This window comes from Dromiciops gliroides, chromosome 3 (assembly GCF_019393635.1).
Source record: "Dromiciops gliroides isolate mDroGli1 chromosome 3, mDroGli1.pri, whole genome shotgun sequence".
Classification (NCBI taxonomy): domain Eukaryota; kingdom Metazoa; phylum Chordata; class Mammalia; order Microbiotheria; family Microbiotheriidae; genus Dromiciops; species Dromiciops gliroides.
In genome coordinates, this window is record NC_057863.1 from 581,319,692 (window position 1) to 581,335,827 (window position 16,136).

General features: G+C 38.2%; 1 pseudogene; it reads right to left on the reverse strand.

The window, feature by feature from the left end:
• Window positions 1–4,765: 4,765 nt before the first annotated feature.
• Window positions 4,766–8,427, reverse strand: LOC122747998 (annotated as a pseudogene).
• Window positions 8,428–16,136: the final 7,709 nt, after the last annotated feature.

Here is a 16,136-nt window from a genome sequence, read left to right on the forward strand (position 1 = left end):
ACTTACATGGAATGCTGGAACACTGACTTAACAACATTCAAAGAGTTATACCTCAGTTCAAAACTTAGAGTAAGTCAAATTACAGTTTTACCAATCATAATAAATTATACTCTTTACAGTTTAGAGAAGGTTATAGTTATTTTCCATGTTGGAGAATTGGTTGGTTAATAATAAATAAAAACATTTATCTTCAGTAGTTATTAAGTAAATACAAGGTCTTTCTAGAAAGCATTAATTCATCATTTTCCTTTTTTAGTTTAAACATTTTCTTAAGTAAAAATTTAATCATTAAATGTAGAAAAAATAATATTCTGAAGGTTCACACATACTTTTAATACAAGAGTTCAGTTGGAATTCAGAAAAAAACAACTTGCTACACTTCACCTGATTATCTTAAGGTGTTGCATATTAATACCTAAGACAAAACTAAAAATTTTAAAACTATGGTTTATTGATCTTAAGCTTCTTCAAAGAAAAAAATCCTCTAATATATTATTCTAGGTATAATCTCACAATTTTTATAATGTCAGACAATTCATTATATAAATCTCTTTTATATGATAAAGTAAACTTGTAAGCCAGTCTCCATTCTCACTATGAGTATTTGTGCGGAAAGAAGGGATTTTAGTTCCTGAGGAAACCAATTTACTAATTTAGAATGTCTAAGGGTCTCAGTCACATGCATTCATTCAGGCCCTTCTTTTATAGAGATAAGAAGATGCTATGATCTTGCCAATGTTGAGAATCCAGAGGACTAGGTAAGCCTCCAAAGAATTTCACAGATTGCCACTGCTAGGTTTGTATCCCAAAGACATGCCTGAAAGAGAAAAAGACCTATTTGAAAAAAAAAATAATTCTAGCAGCTCTTTTCGTGGTGGCTAAGAATTGGAAATTAAAGGAATGCCCATTAATTGAGGAATGGCTAAACAAGCTGTGGTAAATGATGATGATGGAATATTATTGTGCTATAAGAAATGACAAATAGGATGACTTCAGAAAGTCTTGGAAAGACTTGTATGAACTGATGTATGGTGAAGTGAGCATAACCAAAATAACATTGTACACAGAGACTGCAATATTTTTTGATGAAAAGTTGTGAGAGCAATGCAATGATCCAAGACAATCCCAAAGTACCAAGGATAAAGTATACTGACCACCTCCAAAGAAAGACTGATATTGATTGAATACAGAATGAAGCATACTATTTTTCACTTCCTTTCATTTTTTCTTTTAATCATTTTTTCTTATACAAAATGACTAATATGGCAATGTTTTACATAATTGCACAGTCTAACCTATATCTGAGTGCTTACCATCTCAAGGAGGGGGAAGGGAGGGAGGAAAATAGGCATAAAATTTAGAACTCAAATCTTTAAATAAAATGTTCATTATTTTTAAAAAAAGAATTTCACAGAATGAGAACTTGTAATGTCTTTTGTACTTTTCTGAAACACTAAGTAATTACCATTATTATTCATTTTAAAGAAAAGCATACCCAATTAAGTTTTTAAGAAAATTCTTTTAACTAGAACAAAAATCTCTGATAAGTGATAGCTGAAATTCATAATTCCACAGCATTCAGATCAAAAGAGGAGTTAATCTTCAAATGATACAATTGTATTGAATTCCAATTTTAAATCTCACAAGGTATAATTTTTCAAATTAACTTTTTCTTATACAATGTTTTTTCTCAAATTACAATATCAGAAATTATAAGCATAACACTAATATAAAACAATATTATAGACTGAAAATGTGTAAAACAAACTTTTATTACCAGTCAGATGACATTAATCCAAGTGAATGTACTTTTGAATTATCTTACAAAACATCATTTCATTCATCTTCCATTTTTTCATTCTATGCTAATTGCATACAGAGACCAGAATAGACTGATTTTTACACTTAACGTTATAAAGTAGCCAAAATCAATGCCAATCAAGCACAGGTAAATTATAATGGGAATAATAATTTTCCCACTTAATTTATCAAAATCCAATATAATTACTTTTTTGAAGTTCAAGGTATTTAGTATATTAATCATCTCTGGTGATCTAATGTGACAGTTTCAATAGAAAGGTTACACATAGATTTCTTATTCTTACAGTTTATAAACTTTTTTATCTTTTTTTTTTTTTTTTTGCGGGGCATTAGGGGTTAAGTGACTTGCCCAGGGTCACGCAGCCAGTTAAGTGTCAAGTGTCTGAGGCCAGATTTGAACTCAGGTACTCCTGAATCCAGGGCCGGTGCTTTATCCACTGTGCCACCTAGCCGCCCCCCTAAACTTTTTTATCTTAATGTTAAACTTTAAGGATATTTTCAGTCAAGGTATATCTTATTTATAGAGGGTCAAATTACAATTATCCTAATAAGAAAAACACATTCCATTTTAAAAGAGACTGCATTCCAATTTTAGTTAGGATAAACTTAATCAAATCAAATCTGGATTTGCAGTTATAAATGATTCTATAGAGAACCTCAAATTTACTAATGGCCAGCCTTTCCATTATCCACCCAACTACCTTCAGTAAGGAGCAGCTAGGTGACTCAGTGGATAGAGCACCAGGTCTGGAGTCAGAAAGACCTATCTCCCTGGATTCAAATCTGACCTCACATAATTACAAGATGTGTGACCCTAGGCAAATCACTTGCCTCTGTTTGCCTGAATTTCCTCATGCGTAAAATGAGCCAGAAAAGGAAATGACAAACCAATACCAAGAAAACCCCAAATGGGGTCACAAAGAGTTGGACGTGACTTTAAATGACTCAATAACAATAGCAAGAGCTTTCAATAAATCAGAAGATGGAGGTTAACATGGATATCTTCCCTTTCTGTTCCTACTATCAGGAATATTCTCAGCTTTTCTGAAACATGGGAATTGCAAGTGTATGATGTCACATAGTAACAAAATTTGGAATGTATATTCCTCACAAAGATTAAAATGCACCCTTCTGTAGGTCCTTGGAGAACAGAATTTTAGCATGCTAAACTCAAATGATTTTAGGTTGCAAATTTATTTCTATATCCTCCACTAAGTAACTGTTATAAAAAGATAGAATTCTATTAAAAGAAAACTCAGAGATAATTTGAAATCTCAAAACTAATTCTAACAAATATTCCTCCAAATAGAAACCTCAAATTTACAGGCCTAAAAATCTTCCCATTCTCTTATTCTTCAGTATGATCTAAAACTTCCTTAAGTTTTTCTTTCTCTTGATTCCTATAGGCTTCTACTAACCTTCAAAGTTTCACTTTTCTTCTCTCACTCTGGTTCAACCCTTAACTTACCTTCACTTCTTCCTTCATTTATCACATTTTTATCTCCCAGTCATATCCCAGTCTATTTGCAAAACTAATTTTCTTCATTCCCTGGAATCTTTTCTTTTCAAATTAGCACATTTTTCTTATATAATGCCAATTAATTGGAAACTTATACTTTTTCCTAATTAAAACAGAAACTTCTGTGAGATTGGTGAAAACACTATCTACCCCCAAAATGGAACCTTAAAGTCAGAAAAAACAGTTATGAGATTATGGAAGTGGAGACTGATCTTCAGCCTGTATTGCATACAACAACTGGATAAGTCCATTGATTTTACCTTGGAGAGAGGTTCTACTATCTTAAGAGACTTAACTTCCATTCAGTGTCTGAGTCCCTAACTTCCCACCGCCAAGAAAGGTTTCTTATGGTACACTGAAGGCATTCTTAACCTGTCTGTGAACTTTTAAAAGAAGCTGATAATTTTATTTCAATATAATTGGTTTCCTTTTTAATCTCATTTATTGATTTCTGCCTAGCCAATTAATAAATTGATTATTAACTACCAAGAATCTCTGTCTCTCAGGGTTTTCATTTGTCACAATATTCTGTTACTTGCATAAAGGTATCATTTTGTATATTACTTTGTTATATAGGCTAAGGGGTAGATAGAAGCAAATTTGCATTATATATTAATCACTTTATGCAGAGATCTGCACAATGATCCACTTATGTAAAATGAGAACTGCCTGGACCTAGAATTGACACATATTCAAATTGCTATCAATACTTTAAAACATTATCAGACCAATAAGAAAAAGAACTTAATGTAACAGTATTTAAAAAGATAGTGGCCTATTGTAAAAAATATATTTATTAATATCTTTTGTTTGTTTTTTTCCATTACCAGAGTTTTCCCCAGTATTTCTCTTCTATCCTCTATAAGAGAGTCATACCATACAACAAACAATATTCATCACAGAGGGAAAAATGAAAAAAAATTGTGAAATTCATAAGTTCATTGAAAACATCTGCAAAGTATGTAGTGTACCACACCTATGGACTTCTTACCTTAGCAAAAGAGTGGGGTTGGGATGTTTTCTCCTCTCTCTTCTTCAAAGTATCGTAAGTAGAAGATCAGGGTCCTGGTGATCCAGAATAAAAAAAATAGGTACAATAATTTTGGCTTTTTTTTAAATAAAAGGGGATTTTTAAGGGGATAGCTAGGTGGCACAGTGGATAAAGCACCGGCCCTGGCTTCAGGAGGACCTGAATTTAAATCCAGTTTCAGACACTTGACACTTAATAGCTGTGTGACCCTGGGCAAGTCACTTAACCCTCATTGCCCCCCCCCAAGGGATTTTATTGTAAAATGTGATGAAGCAATAATGACTTCTGCTGAGTTTCTGTTTCATAGTTCTACATAGAGCAAAATGTTCCTGAACGAACTTTTAAAAGCCAAAATAAAACAGTGGCACAATCATGTAGACTTTGCCACTTTAAGGTCATCTCTTGATCCTTTCTGTTTTCCAACTGACTGGGTGTGAGTTTCTTCATCCCTGAGCTGAGCTGACTCATCTTCTCTGTACACTTTAATGGTTTTATCCACTTCTGCAATGAGTAATCGACTTCTAGACTGGTCAAAAAAGCACATGCAGATATTCCTGATTCACTGTCCAAAGATCCAGGCTGCACAGCTGCATGCACTCTTTGGAAAGTGTATTCCGTCCTCCAGTCCCAAAGATGCATAGTGCCATCATCTGCTCCAGATACCAACGCTCCATCCGAGTTCACAGCCAGTATATTAATTATAGCATTATGACCAGAGAGATCTTGAAGGAAGTTTCCCTCAGGGAATTTCCATTAGTTAATATGATCTGGAGAAGCAGATGCAAAGGTGTAATGTCTTGGATGCAAAACTGCTGCTCTCACGGACATTTTGTGATGTTTTAATGTGACCTGTGATCCTCCAGCCACTAAGTCCCAGAATCTTATGTTTGTGTCACATCTTCCAGTAATGATCTGGGGTCCTGCAGCTTGTATGCCCCCTCATTGTGCCAACACTGGCCTGTGTCCCCAGTTCCCATATCCTTGCAGTTGAATCCCTACTACAAGTCCCCAACAATCAAGTGTTGGGTGCATATCCAAGTCATAGACTGCACTTAGATGTGCATGATAGTGCCTGATAACCTTATTGTATTCCAGATCCCTGCATTTCAGCTGCTTATCTTCAGCACAGGAGAAAAGGTATGGACTCCTTGCACTTACTGTCACCCCTGTTGCAGTACTGATATGTCCAGTCAGGGAGAGTTTTAATTTTCCAGTAGCCAGGTCCCAGATCATTAAAAGTGCTATCAGCAGCACCTGTCACAAACCAGTGATTCCCAGGTTCTACTGCAAGACATTGGACCCAGCCTAAATGTCCACTGATGACTCCATAGTTTCCACAGTGGATGCCACTGGGGTTTAGGCACGGTAGGGGCCTTTCTGGCCATCAGTGCAGCATTCTTGGTGCCATTAGCTTCCATCATTGCCATAGCTAACCCAGGTGCTTGTGAATTTTCAGGAAGCCCAGCTTCTTTTTCTTCCCTTTCACAGTACAGTTCATGGTAAAAAGGAACACACAGAGGGGCAGCTAGGTGGTGAAGTGGATAAAGCACTGGCCCTGGATTCAGGAGGACCTGAGTTCAAATCCAGCCTCAGACACTTGACACTTACTAGTTGTGTGACCTTGGGCATGTCACTTAACCCTCATTGCCCCACCAAAAAAAAAAAAGGAACACACACAGTTGCTTCCACTTTTTCAGCCTGGGAGATATGTTTGAGCTAACACCTAGAAAATCTGTAGAAAGAAGTAAACAAGTTTTGGACAGGGGAAAGAAAGAGGAAGAAGTGCAGGCAGAGAATGAATCAAGAAACCAAACTAAATATAATGAAGCAATGCCGTCAGCTTTCCTCTTGCCCAAGATCTTGCCATATCACGTTCAAGTAACACGTATAGTAGTGCATACCAATGAAGTTCCTAGTTTCATTAAACTTTTGCCAGCCCAATTTCATTCAAGTTCAGTTTAGAAATGTGGAAGATGTTGTCATGGGGAATTTGGTGGGGGCAGCAAACAATCAGATATGGGTTTATACATGTATGATTATATAAAACATTACCATATTTGTTATTTTGTACAAGAAAACGTGATTAAAAGAAAAAAAAGAAAAAAGTGAAAAATAGCATGCTTCAGTCTGTTTCATCAACATCAGTTCTTTCTTTCTTTCTTTTTTTTTTTTCAGGGCAATGAGGGTTAAGTGACTTGCCCAGGGTCACACAGCTAGTAAGTGTCAAGTGTCTGAGGCCAGATTTGAACTCAGGTCCTCCTGACTCCAGGGCTAGTGCTCTATCCACTGTGCCACCTAGCTGCCCCTCAACATCAGTTCTTTCTTTAGAGGTGGATAGTATACTTCATCATTAGTCCTTTGGGATTGTCTTGGATCATTGTATTACTGAGAATAGTAAAGTCATTCACAGTTCTTCATCAAACAACATTGCTATCTCTGTGCACTATGTTCTCCCAATTTTCTTCACTTCACTATACATCATTTCATACATGTCTTTCCAGGCCTTTCTGAAGTCATCCTGCTTGTCATTTCTTATAGCACAATAATATTCCATCACCATCATATACCACAGCTTATTTAACCATCCCCCAGTTGATGGACATTCCTTTGATTTCCAATTCTTAGTCACCACAAATATTTTTCTACAAATAGGTCTTTTTCTCTTTTGAGGGATGTCTTTGGGATATAAACCTAGCAGGGGTATTCCTGGATCAAAGGGTATGCATAGTTCTATAGCCCTTTGGGCATAGTTTCAAATTGCTCTCCAGAATGTTTGGTTTTCTTTCTTTTTTTTTTTAGTGAGGCAATTGGGGTTAAGTGACTTGCCCAGGGTCACACAGATAGTAAGTGTTAAGTGTCTGAGGCCGGGTTTGAACTCAGGTATTCCTGACTCCAGGGCCGTTGCTCTATCCACTGCGCCATCTAGCTGCCCCTTCCAGAATGGTTTGATCTTTCACAACTCCACCAACAGTGGATTAGGGTCCCAGTTTTCCCACACCCCCTCCTACTTCTAATATTTTCCATTTTTGTTATATTTGCCAGCTTTTCCCAGAAATGCAATAATCCAAAACAATTCCAAAACACTCATGATGTAAAATGCTATCTGCATCGGGAGAAAGAACTATGGAATCTGAAGGTGGATTGATACATACTATTTTCACTTTGTTGGTTTTTTGTTTTTTTCTTTCTTGTGGTTTTCCCCTTGTGTTCTGATTCTTATTCCACAACATGACTAATGTGGGAATATGTTTAACACGACCATACATATATAACCTATATTAGAGGGAGTCTTTCCTCCCTCCAGCACTCCAGAAAGCCAGTTAGCAGTTGAGAATACGCTGCTCTATGAAATGCTTGCCTATTTATGAATTCATTTAAACCAATCAATAGAAGCAGTGTAGTACATTGGGAAAGAGCTTTGGAGATGAAAGAACTGAATTTGAATCTTGCTCTGCCAATTACTATGTGAATTTAAGAAGTAAGTAATTTCCCTTCCCCCCACCCCCTCTCTGTACCTCATCACTCAAATGTCTCTATTGTTTTATCTCTTACAACTCCCAGTTTTATCTTGGAATCAGTATCATCCTGCTTATATGGCAAAGTGACCCCTTGTACACATAAGGAACTTTGCCAGCTGAGTTTCTCAGTTTTCTGGCTCAAGTTACTCTGTGCCTGAATCTACTCAACTGGGAGAAGAAGAGGACCCAAGAAAGCAAGATGATCCCCAGGGTCTCCAGACTGCAACACTGGGAGAAGATACCACGTCTGTGATGGACAAAAGCCTTCTGTTTGGCTACAAGGAGGCCTAGTAGAGGAGATTGGGGAGACTTTTAAGAACTGGATAAGCAGAGATTGTCAGTTAAGTTCAATGACATTAGAAGTTCAAGTATATTCATTGCCTAATCCTTTAGGTTTGAAGGCCTTGCTCCGTCATTCCACTGTAGATCATGCCTTGTAAATACCATACCTGGGTTTCTCTCACAAAGGCTCCCAATTTTGCTCCTATTCTTGTGCTAGTAAATGAAGCTCGAGAAAGTCTCCTTGACTGGTTCTTCATCAAAGTACACTACACTTAACACAGTGCCTGGCACAAAGTAAATGCAAAATAAATCTTGTTGGCTGACTCTGCCTACTGAGTTTATTGGGAGGCCTTACTAAGGAAAGTAATCAATGCTGGATCACTCCAATGTTTGGTTTCTAGATCGAGACCTCTGCAAGAATTGAGCTTCTCCCATTCTCCCTATCCAAGATAGTCCAGATCATCATAAACATGGATCAGAAACAAGATACTGCTCCCCTTCTAAGTAGGCCTGATCTAAATAGTATCATCAAGCTAACCTCACAACTTACTTACTGCCATTCTCTGGATATTTGATATTAACAGACTGTTTGTATAAATATATTGCAGGTATTAAAATCCCAATTTTACAACCTGGTATCTTTGAACATGTGTTTTTAAAAATATATATGTATATATGTGTATATATATATATATATATATATATATTTTTTTTTTAGTGAGGCAATTGGGGTTAAGTGACTTGCCCCGGATCACACAGCTAGTAAGTGTTAAGTGTCTGAGGCCGGGTTTGAACTCAGGTACTCCTGACTCCAGGGCCGGTGCTCCATCCACTGTGCCACCTAGCTGCCCCCAAAATATATATATTTTTATGATTTTAATATTAGGGGTTTCCCATAAGAAGACCATTGAGTGATGTCTTTGGCTTCTATAACCTGAGCCTTCATTCAGAGTTTCTCCGCTCTATCCTCCTTCCATTAGTATGCTCCAAGAATTGCTTGAGCCAATCATCACCAATCTCTGACACCTAATAATTCTTAATAAGTCAACTCAATACGTATTTCTTGTGTCTACTCTGCATAAGGCACCGTGCTAAATAATGGATTTGGAATAAATGAGATTGGGTCAACAATCACAGAAACCCTAGAAGTTCCTTTCCCTTCCTCCTCACAATAATGTAACAGTAACTACATTCACATTCATTTGGGGAAGTGGAATCAAAGTTCCAAACAGAGCTAATATCTCAGTATCCTCCTCATCTTGACAAGGTTCTCCATATTAAACCTCCACAATTCAGAAATTATTAACCTGGGGTTTTTGAAGTTTTTAAGAATATTCTGATCATTGAATTTCAATAGAAGAGGTTTCCTTTTCCTGTGTATTTTCTTTAATACATTTACAACTATTCTTCCAAGAAGGGGACCATTGGCTTCACCAGACTGCCAAAAAGGTCCATGTACAAAAAGTGGTTTAAGAACTCCTGCTGTGCAACCTTAGCCTTGACCACAGTAGGGAAGGAACTCCCTTCCTATAGAGCATAGGTGTCAGATGCAAGAATCCTGCTCTGCGCCTGGGTCAGAGGCTCATGGATGGATCAAGGGTCAGGATAGGGAGGGAATTGCCCTTTACTGAGGTAGGTGATTCAGACCCTCAGCCCTTGCTCTGTTCTGTGAAGGCAGGCCATTCTGCAAATATATGTGCAGGTGCCAAGGTAATTGACTTGGAGATCTAAGAAGGAAAGAATTCTCTACCAGTAAAGCAAGATGTCAAGTGCCCTGACCCTTGCTTTCTGCCTAGAGTTAGCTAGGTAGTGAAATAGATAGAGTCCTGGACCTGGAGTTAGGAAAACCTGAGTTTCCAATCGAACCTCTAATATTAGCTCTGTAGTCCTGGGCAAGTCACAACTTCTGTTTACCTTAGTTTCTTCAATTATAATGTAAACAACAACAATAATAACTTGACTATACAGGGTTGTTGCAGAAATAAAATGATCCAATATTTACAAAAGCACTCAGTACACTGCCTGGCACTGTTGCTTTTTCCATTCTCTTCTCCATATCAAGACTGGAGGTCAGGTAAGAGATGAGTGCTGGCTAAATATATCTCTAAATCCTCAACCTAAAGATGACAATTGAATCCACAGGAGCTCATGAGCTCACCAAGTAAAATGGCATGGAGGGAGAAGAGGAGAGGACTCAGGTCAGAACCTCAGTGGATATCCACAGCTGAAGATCCAGAAAGTGAGACTGAGGAGTGATCACACAGGTAAGAGAACTAAGAGAGCATTTTCATGATATCCTAGAGAAAAGAGATTAACTTTAGTAACTTTGGGCAGAGCATTTCCACTAGAATGATGAAGTAGAAAGCCCTAAGAGTCAAGACTAAGACTGAAGAAGAGAGTGACAGGAAACAACATGAAGGCATTATTGACTGTAGATGGCTTTCTCAAGGAGTTTACTCATGAAAACAAAGAAGGATAATAGCATGATATGAGATGGTGCTTTTAGTGAATAGCTTCAATTTTTTCATCAAAATATAAGTCAAGGTATTTAACTGAGAAGATTGGAGGAGCAGTGGGAGATGTGAGGATGGATGAAAAGGTTTAGAAAAAGCTGCTGTCATGAATGGGATTGTGAATCAAATAGATATAAAAAGGATTGTCTTGTGAGGGTCCAGGTGAAATTATGTAACAATTCTGAGGTGTACCTGGTCAACCCAGTTTCATGATTCTCCACCTTCATTCAGCAGTATGGTGAGGAAGATCAATGGCAGGAGATGGTGGAGATAGTGGGAGTCATTCATGGTTGAGGCTTGGCAGGCAAAACCTGGGGCAGGAAAAGAGATCAAGAAAACCAATAGAATAGGACTGCAGAGAATTGAAGTAGTTGACTAAGGGGAACTAAGGGTTCAAGTTGGGGAAGAGATAAAAGTGTAGCCAGTGCATGGGGTGATGGCCTGGGAAAGAAATGAAGGTTTGAGGGTTTGAAGCGCAGGATAATGATGAACAGGATTAGGGGTTGCAGATCAATAGGAAAAGTGGGATGACAACATATTATATTCATCTAAAAAATTCAGAGTTCTTGAACATGAAGTAGAACACTTATAGGTGATGGAAAAAATTAAGGGTATGGACCACCTCTGAGTAAGAGTAGGTCATGGGAAAAGAGTAAGTTAGCCACTTGAGAGGTTAGGGAGTTTAAGGAAGACTCAATATCATATTTATGTTGAAGGCCTGTAGTATGAGAAGAACAGTGAGGAGAAGAGAAAAACCATGACCCAGGCACTGAATTGTTGAGGAAAGAATAAGACTGCTCTGGAGGTCAGTGGACTAGAATCTTGATAGACTGATAGAGATGGATTGAGTGAAACTCAGACATGTCTCTGGGAGTGCAATCAATTAGAGAGTAGGAAGAGGGTTTAAGTTAAAAGCTAGTGTGTTGTCTATGAAGCAGATATTCCAGAGAGTACAGTGGAATAGTGGGTAAAATGGGACACTGGGAGAACTTAGGTTGAGGGGGATGGTGTTATTTTTTGTTTGTTTGTTTTCTTTGTTTTTTTGCAGGGCAATGGGGGTTAAGTGACTTGGACAGCTAGTGAGTGTCAAGTGTCTGAGGCCAGATTTGAACTAGGGAACTTCTGAATCCAAGGCTGGTGCTTTATCCACTGCACCACCTAGCTGCCCCCTATGGGAATGGTGTTATTAAGGGAGTAATCCCTGGTCAGTGAGGGATAAAGAATTTGGTTTCATCAGTGATAGCTCTGGGTTGAGAATCATGGAAATGGGAAAGGTATAACGGGATGAAAATATGGCAAACACTGAGGAATGTGCTAAAATACCTTATCATAGTCCTTAGGGTTTCAGTCTCTGAAGATGACTACCAGAGCATGAGTCTCATCAGAGTGTAGATGGAAATAGAGGGGATCATTTTCCCTCTAAGGCACTGTACTCCAAATTAAATCTGTAGCTGCAGCTCCATGTCAGTTGAAGTTGCACATCCAAGTTGGGTTTGACCTTACAACTTTAAATTTTCTTCCCTCCCAGACATATCTTCTGTTCATTCCCAATTTTATCCTATCATTCAAGTAAGCAGAATTAGCAAAGATTAGAATGACCATCTATATTTTAAATCATTGTCACACATAGAAAAATATTTCAAACATACCATTTACAAGGACAGTAACCCCCTTTAAAGCATGTTTTCTTTACCTTTGTTTTTTCCATCACCAGAATTTATCCCAGCATTCTTCCTCCACCCTCTCAGAGAGCCATTACATAGAACATTTAACTCTGAATCCCTTTTGAATGAATCACTCCTCAGAAACAGTTTAGCCACTGAATGAATTAATTAATCACACCAGTCTCCTAAGCACCTATAAGCTATTTAGATAAAGGAAGGCTCCAATCTTCTTTGCAGTGAACTCAGCTTTTCAGTCTTTTTTTTTTTTTAAAGTGAGGCAACTGGGGCTAAGTGACTTGCCCAGGGTCACACAGCTAGTAAGTGTTAAGTGTCTGAGGCTGGATTTGAACTCAGGTACTCCTGACTCCAGGGCCAGTGCTTTTATCCACTGCACCACCTAGCTGCCCCAACCCAGCTTTTTTACCAAATGAACACAGGTGTTACTGAAGGTCTGACCATGGATTCCAGGGTTTGAGTAAGACAACCAAAGCCCAAGCTCCACTTTTTCTCATTTTTGTTCTAGATGACTATTATCTGCAAGGAGGGAGTCCCCAGTCCCTGGGCCAGGGAAGTCACATGGGCCATGTGGGGCAGCCATGGCATCAAGAACCAACTAACTGCTGCTGGTTTTGGGGGGGGGGGTTCATCAGAAGGACGAAGGAAAAGATATCAAGGATAATTTGCTTTAGAAAGGACTATTACTCTCATAAACAGTATTGTTTATCATTTGTCTTGGTGGGAAGTCCACATTTGTTAAACCATCCACATATTTTTATACTTTGTCAATGTATTGATCATTTGAAATGAACTTTTATTTTTCTTTTGAAAAATACTATTTGCCATATAGCATGGCTCTGTGGGAGGGAGTGGGGGAAGGATATTTGGAATAACTGTGCTAATATTAGAAACAGAAAATATCAATAAAACTTCTTTCATATATTATATAATAATGTTATACTTCATTATATAATATTATAAAGTAATATATAATATTGTTAGAATAAAACCTTTTTATTTTCATAAAAACAATAAAAACTATACACATAATATTTGATTCATACAACAACCCTAGGAGGTAATGCTAACAGCTATCTCCATTTTATAGTTAAGGGAACTAAGGCAGGTAGAGGTTAAGGGACATGCCAAGGGTCATAGGGGCAGCAAATATCTGAGACCCTGAATAGTATTCTTACTCTTTCTTAAGCTATGTACTCCAAATTAAATATATGATTGCAACTGCCAATCAGTTGTATGCAGACATCTAAATGAGACTAAGAAAATCTCACAACTTTAAATCCTTTCCCTTTCTAGACATATCTTCTCTTCATTCCCAATTTTATCCTAGCATTCAAATAAACAGAACTGGCACAGAATTGAATGACCATCCATATTTTAAATTCATATCTGACATTTACACAGAAAAGGACAAAATTATTTACAAGGATAGCAGTTTGTTTAAAGTAAAATTTTATTGATATCTTTTGTTTCTTCCATGGCTAGAATTCCTCCTAGTATTCTTCCATATCTTCTACAACACAGCCACTCCATATAACAAACAATATTTTTATTACAGAGGAAAAAAATAGGAAAGGGAAAAAACAATCCAAATTGGTCAACACATTGAAAAAATCTGCAGAAATATTCAATGTACCACACCAGTTTCCCTCCCAACTCTCTAAAGCAGTAGGGTGGAAGTGTCTTCTCATATGTCTTCTTTGAGTCCATGCTTTCTCATAGATATTGACATTGGTTTCTTAAAAATTCCTGCTCTAGGAAAAGGACTGAGTGAACTTGGAAGCAGATAAGAGACTTCTCTAGAATTGACCTGGAGACCGGAATTGTTCAAAGCCACTGGCTAAGTTTGTCAGAGCCTTGGATGGTGTCTGAGTTTGTTGTAAAGGAACTTGGTGTTGGAAGATGGCACCTTATGTACCTTGCAGCAGGCAGGAGACATGGCACTGTGGTGGGTGGCTGGAGCTACTCTAACTACTGGTGTCATTAGTAATTAAGAGCAGCAGCAGGGTCCAGAAACTAGTCCTTGCCAGACTATAACTTGTATGAAGGCTGGGGATGCATGCATGGATTTCATGATGTTAGTGTTGAGCCTCTAGAGAATGCTGAGAGGAGTTACCATTGCATCAAGGCTATGAAAACCAAGAGAAGAGCCAGAATAGAACAGAGAGAATGTCTGGGTTGGGGTTCTGGAAGTGATGCGGTTGAATTTATTACCACAGAAGAGTTCAGTGCTTGCTTTTCTTCATATACTAATGTCAGAGAATCAAAGGGTAGAGTCTGGATACTAAGTTTCTGGCTGTAGGTTATTCATTGAAATGACTTAGGTTTAGGCTCTTCTTGTGCAAGTCACCAAAATGATGTGTCTTGTCCTGGGCTAATTATTCCTATTTCAACACTTGTCCCTGCATAGAGAAAGGCTATTTTCAAAGTAGCTTGGATTGGCCAAAATGTCAATATGGGCCAAGTCAGTAGCAGCTCACCTCAGAGATGTTTTGAATGTTGGACTCAACTTTCTGGTCCTATCAGGGGTCTCAGCTAATGACTTTTCCTTTACCTGGTGTCCAGACTTTATCTCTACCCTAAGATGCTCAATTACTGAGAGGGGGATCACTTTTTTTTTCAGTTTTTCTGTGGGTGCAATTTCACCAAGTAACTGCCCCTTATCACCTCACAGAGACCCATGCCATATAATGATTTTTTAAAGAGAAAAATAATAGAAAAAAATGAACAAAATTGATTAATACCTGATAAAAAATCTACAAAAAACATGAGCTCAACCATGAACCTCCAACCTCTGCAAAGGTGTGGGGTAAGAGTATCTACCAAAATATCTCTACTTTGGGTCCATGCTTGTTCTTTGTAACTTTCTGACACCCATTTTTAAAAAACATGGTTTTTGTCTATTTGTTTCCTTGAAGTGGGAATAGTAAGAAAGTTGTCAGTCTGTTTGTGCAAGAGGGCAGAGGGTTAGGTAGGAGAAGTGAGACTGATATTCACAGTGTGGCTAATTCCCTTCCATCAAGTTCTTCTAAGGGGATGGGAAAAGCAAGGAAGTAAAAGGGGGAAACACTGGGACCTCCCACCAAGACAAATGATAAACCCTCTTTACAAGAGTAGTCTATTCTAAAGTACATTTCTGTTGATGTCTTTTGTCCATCTGATGGTCCCCCAGCAGTTAGTTCCTTCTTGATGCCATGGTTGCCCTAAATGGCCCATGTGGCTTCCCTGGTCCAGGAACTGGGGATGGTGAGGAGGCTTTGACTCCCTCCTTGTAGATAATAGATGTCTGGACCAAAGTTCAGAAAAAGTGAAGCTTGGACTTGGGTTGGCTTACTCAGACACTGGGATCCCTTTGTAACCCTTGAGTAACATGTAGGATCAGGTGGCAATGGGGCAGCTAGGTGGCTCAGTGGATAGAGCAATGGCCCTGGAGTCAGGAGTACCTGAGTTCAAATCTGGCCTCAGACATTTAACACTTACTAGCTGTGTGACCCTGGGCAAGTCACTTAGCCCCAATTGCCTCACTAAAAAAAAAAAAAAAGGATCAGGTGGCAATCAGCTGTGTTCACTGCACAGAAGATTGGAGACTTCCTTTTTCTAAGTACGTTATCCTTAGTAGGTACTCAGGAGACTGGTGTGATTAATGCATCCAGTGGGTCCACTGCCTCTTCATTGTTTCTGAGGAGTGATACATTGAAAAGGATTTCAGAGTTTAATGTTCAATAAATGGAGTACTAAGTAGAGAAGTGAGAAGGTGACCAAGAGCTGAGGGGT